Source organism: Anoplophora glabripennis, unplaced genomic scaffold, assembly GCF_000390285.2.
Source record: "Anoplophora glabripennis isolate ALB-LARVAE unplaced genomic scaffold, Agla_2.0 scaffold60, whole genome shotgun sequence".
NCBI classification, from domain to species: Eukaryota; Metazoa; Arthropoda; class Insecta; order Coleoptera; family Cerambycidae; genus Anoplophora; species Anoplophora glabripennis.
The window spans coordinates 847,894-852,849 of record NW_019416238.1 but is presented as its reverse complement, the minus strand read 5'-3'; positions in this window follow the sequence as shown (position 1 = coordinate 852,849).

The window sequence follows — 4,956 nt, the reverse complement described above, 5'->3', positions numbered from 1 at the left end:
GCTAATGGGCATGTTTTATAAACATCTGTTGTTCATTATAAGCCCAATAATGTACTTGCGGTTTGAATATCTTATTAACGGAAAATTATTCACAATATAACTTCCGAAAAAAATGATACAATTTCTTTTCACATATAAACATGATGTACACGTCGCTGCTTACATAATGACTTTTGTGATATACGTGTTATTGAGGAATAAATGTTTTATAGTGCTAGAGGAATACATATACATAATAGAGAAGACATACAAAAAAAATTTATAAGAAAAAGTTGTTTAGAATTTGATCCTCTACAACTTTTATTAAGGTCATTTTTCTGTAAAAAAAGTTAAGGAAACTACCTCCACAGCGCAAGTCATAGGTACCAGAAATTCGAGTGTGATCTTTTGAAATCAGGAGGCAGTCCCCAAGCAACCTTGAAAAAATCATCCACGTAGTGTTAAATGGGATGGGGCAAGCTCCATTTTGCTTCCAAGCAATTGAAAGTATTATCTTTGTGATTTGACAGAAACGACTAATGACGTCATCAATTATATTTTTTCCAGAAACACCCAAATTTCCTGTTAAAAAGCTCTCTTTTTTTTAATAAATTTTATTGGAGAAATTTTTCTGCATTACTTCCCGTTTAAAAGTCTCAAAAGAAATACCACTTAAAGATCACATTAACGGTGGAAGGATCAAGCAGACGTTGGAAAATAATTGAATGCTCGTATTTAAAGTGCGTAAATGTCACAAAATACTTGTAATTACTCAATACGAACGTCAAACGTGCTTACAAAATGTTTTCTCATTCAGAAAAAGTTGACACTCTGTACATACTTTTGTGTGACAATAGTGTTAAATTTATGTTGACTGCCTTTTATATCGTAAGCAGAACAGTGTTGGAACAATCATATTGAGATAAACAATGAAGGTTAGTTAGTATTTTATTTACGAGCCTACAATATAAAATTTAAATTCATATTTTAGTGCGAGTGTAAATTATGATAGTTTGACGGAAATTACAACCTTTTTATACATTATTTACTAATTATTGTAAGTATGTATAAAAAGTAGTACACTTACTACACGAAATTTCAACAGAAATTAAAGCTGGAGCTGTTATCTGTTTTAATATACAATTCCGTTTAGACGTATAAATACGTAAGCTACCACAACCCTTCCAACAACTCACGTATCTCAACAAGACCTGCGGGTATTACACACAACAGACCACAAAACAAGAAGGAATCTTCCCCTTATATTTCTGTCGAGTTGCTGCAAAATTTCAAGTAGAAACCCATGTTCCCGCACCCTAATTCCAACGCCTTATATAAAATCAAAATATGGTGAAAATATTCCAGCTCAATATAGAATGTCACACGAAAGCGATGAGAAAAATAAGGAAATTCGAAATTCATATAATTTGAACTTGATTTAAGTGACGAAAATCAGCATCTTATATATTTCTTTCTATATTTGAATTACTTATTATTCACATTCAGATTATATGTGTATTTTTGTACCATGGACCAGCTTTATATGATTTTAATGAAGCAAACTAGGGAAGTGTTTCAGATAGATTTTGATTTGTGTTTAAACTATATAGGGTTAGTAGGGAAAATCGCGCCAAACTCCAGGAATGGATTCTATACGTCAAAATAATAAGAAAAAACTTAAATGCTGTTATGAGATTTTTATTTGATTTCAAGCTACGAGGTATACATTTCAATTAAAAAATAATAATTTATTGATGTTCTATTAATCATAGCATTGTCTGATTAAATGTTCAAAAACACCACTATTGACACTTTCTGCTTCGTCTGCAAACGACGTCCGTAGCTCTCCTGACTGCTACATGTCTTTTAGACTAGGCGATATCTGTTTTGGTTTGGGTAAATCATATATCCACGGAGATTTTTGGCTTTTTGGCTTTCAAATATCATTTGAAATGAAAATTTTTCTATGCGCATAAAAAAAACGCGACTTTTGGCGACACAATATGTTAAAAAAATTCCAAATATGTCATATTTTTCTTCCTATTTAATTATGTATCTTTCAAGAGTTGATTTTAGGCGAAAATTGAAGAGGAAAAAAATGTTTGTAATTAAATTTTTTACAAAATAGGACTAGTTACAAATCGAATAAATCATGATTATTATTGTAAAAATAGAAAATATCGACAAAAAATGGGGTTAAAAAACATTACTTGTTAGGGAATTTTTTTGGGGTCTTTAAATTGGATATATGACTTTCATACTGTTACAATAATAATCACGATTCATTCGATTTGTAACTAGTCATATTTTGTAAAAAATTTAATTACAAACATTTTTTTCCTCTTCCATTTTCGCCTAAAATCAACTCCTGAAAACATAATTAAATAGGAAGAAAAATATGACATATTCGAATTTTTTTAACATATTGTGCCGACAAAAGTTAAGCCCACGTTTTTTTAGGCGCATAAAAAAAAATTAATTTCTAGTGATATTTAAAATCCAAAAAGCCAAAAATCTCCGTGGATATACAATTCACCCAAATATGAACTTTTAGAAACAGATATCGTCTGGATTATTTCTTTAATAGGTGCTGCAGTATTGATGATATGTCGAATTAGTGCCTCCCGAGTATTCACTTTAACTTTATACACTTCATTTTTTTAACTTGTAGCAAAACAGAAGGTGAATATATATGAACTGTCTCCTAAAAAACGCCGCAAGCCATAACTCCATTATTTATAATATGATTTTAAAAAACAAAAAATAAAACGAGCCTATTAGAGCTCATTTACTATTTTTTTTTTGAAAAGCGATGGTCAACTTTTTTTTTCAAATGGCAATATAGTTTTTTTGTTATTTATTAATGTGCAGATTTATTTTCTGAAACCAACGATGTATATGAACTTTACTTTTGTAAAGCATTTATTACAGAATAGACGACAAAATATTAGTCGATACCGCAAATTTATCATCTGTGCCATGAAAAACAAAAAAATAATACAGCAAATCAAATAAAACTCAAAAGGGAATTTTGTAGTTAACAAAAAAGAAACAATACAATGAATATCAATTAAAAGAAAAACAATTTAATTAAATACATTAACCATTATACAAAGTTCAACATGAAATAACATTAATTAAACACAAAACACATTAAACAGAGAACAACAAACACAAAACATAGAAACAAATTGTAGCCGTCCTCTATTATTGCCTGTACTTTTTGATGAATGTATGGTTTGAATTTGTGCTTTTTCAATACTGCATGTATAGTTCTCTTTGATGCTCTATTATTATTAGAGATTTTCCGAATGGAAGTTTTTGGGTTTTCTTCAACGTTAAGAACATTGAATTTGATGTTTTCATTAAATTGGAGTTCTTCTCTTTTTGGTTTCTTAATAGCACCATAGTTTCTCAAATTTTCTTCAAGTCTTACAAATCTACGTGGTTCTGGAACTTCTCTGTGAATAAATAGTTCTTTGTAAAGGCGGACTCCTGCACCATGATTTTTATTACACCGAAAGTATACCTGAATCATGTCATTGATTATTACTCATACTTTGCACTATTGAGTTTTTGTATCTCAATAAATAACCTACTGTAAATGACATAGAAAAAGTATAATGCGTAAAAAACTGGGACACGAACGTTAAAATGGCAAAACGAGCCTCAAACATTTTGGTCTTTTATGCATTCCAAGAATAAGTCATCTAGGATACCAGGCACTGTAATTTATGAAAATAATTCATATGATAATCCTAAGGATATTGTAAATGCATTTAGTAATTTTTTCAGTAATATATTGAAATACATAAGGAATTTCAAATGATTTTGATTTAAAATTTAAAAATAATTGGAATTATTTATTTTAACATTTGGAAAATTAAAGTAAATCAGATATTGTTATTAGATATTAAAATATTGTAAAAAAAAGAATAATAAATTATGTAAAATTTAGATAATAAGGTAAAACGTGTGTGAATACAGGAAAGTTATACAAAATTTAAAAAGATGTGAATAACAAGACATGTAGTTAATCAGATGAGAAAGAATCAAACTGGGACACTATATAAAAATTTTATATGGCAACCATAGACCTTATTTACTAGGTCTATGATGGCAACGGATTTGGATTGAAAAAAAGGAGAGGTATGCTGAGATGTCAGAATAATATGACATAAAAAAAATTAAGATAATTTGGAAAAAAAAAATACAAATTAATTACCGAGAATCAATATATTTTCAACCAAATACTGTTCCAAATAGAAAATAGAAATAAATAGAACATTAGAATATAATCAAGATTTGGCAGTTGTATTAAGAGAAAAGGAAAACAAGGAGACACGAACTCGAATTCAAGTAAAGGAATGAACCGGAATATAGAAACACTATAACACCAGTGAAATATAATGTTTGTATAACATAAAGTACTGAATTCGTAAGTGAATAAACATTTGATTAATACGTCAAATTAGAACAATAATAAAAGTCAAATAAACCTTAGTGGTCGTGGACGTCACTTCTAGTTATATATAAAAATTTTGTTTTCACATTTAAAATAGATAAAATATGTAACATAAAGAATTAACAAAATTTGGTAATTATTTCTAAATTTTTTAAATCATATTGCTCACACTGTTTTCATTTGAGAAATAAACCAAATTTTGGTTAATATAGTATAGTTAGTACTTAAATAATTTAATTTTCCAAGCAATTTAAATAATAATTAATTTGATGTATTACATATAAAAGTAATATATTGTTTAGATTTGTTAAAAACACTTTGAAATTTTATTTTTATCAAAATTTGAACCGCCCTTGAGATATTTGATTTCATGTTCTATATATAAAAAAAAAAAATATTTTTTATTATTAATTTGAATAGTATCAAATTTAAAGAATTAGAATCAGGGTCATTTGAAATTTACATTTAGTAAAAAAATATTATTTAATAATTAATAACATATTATTATTGTT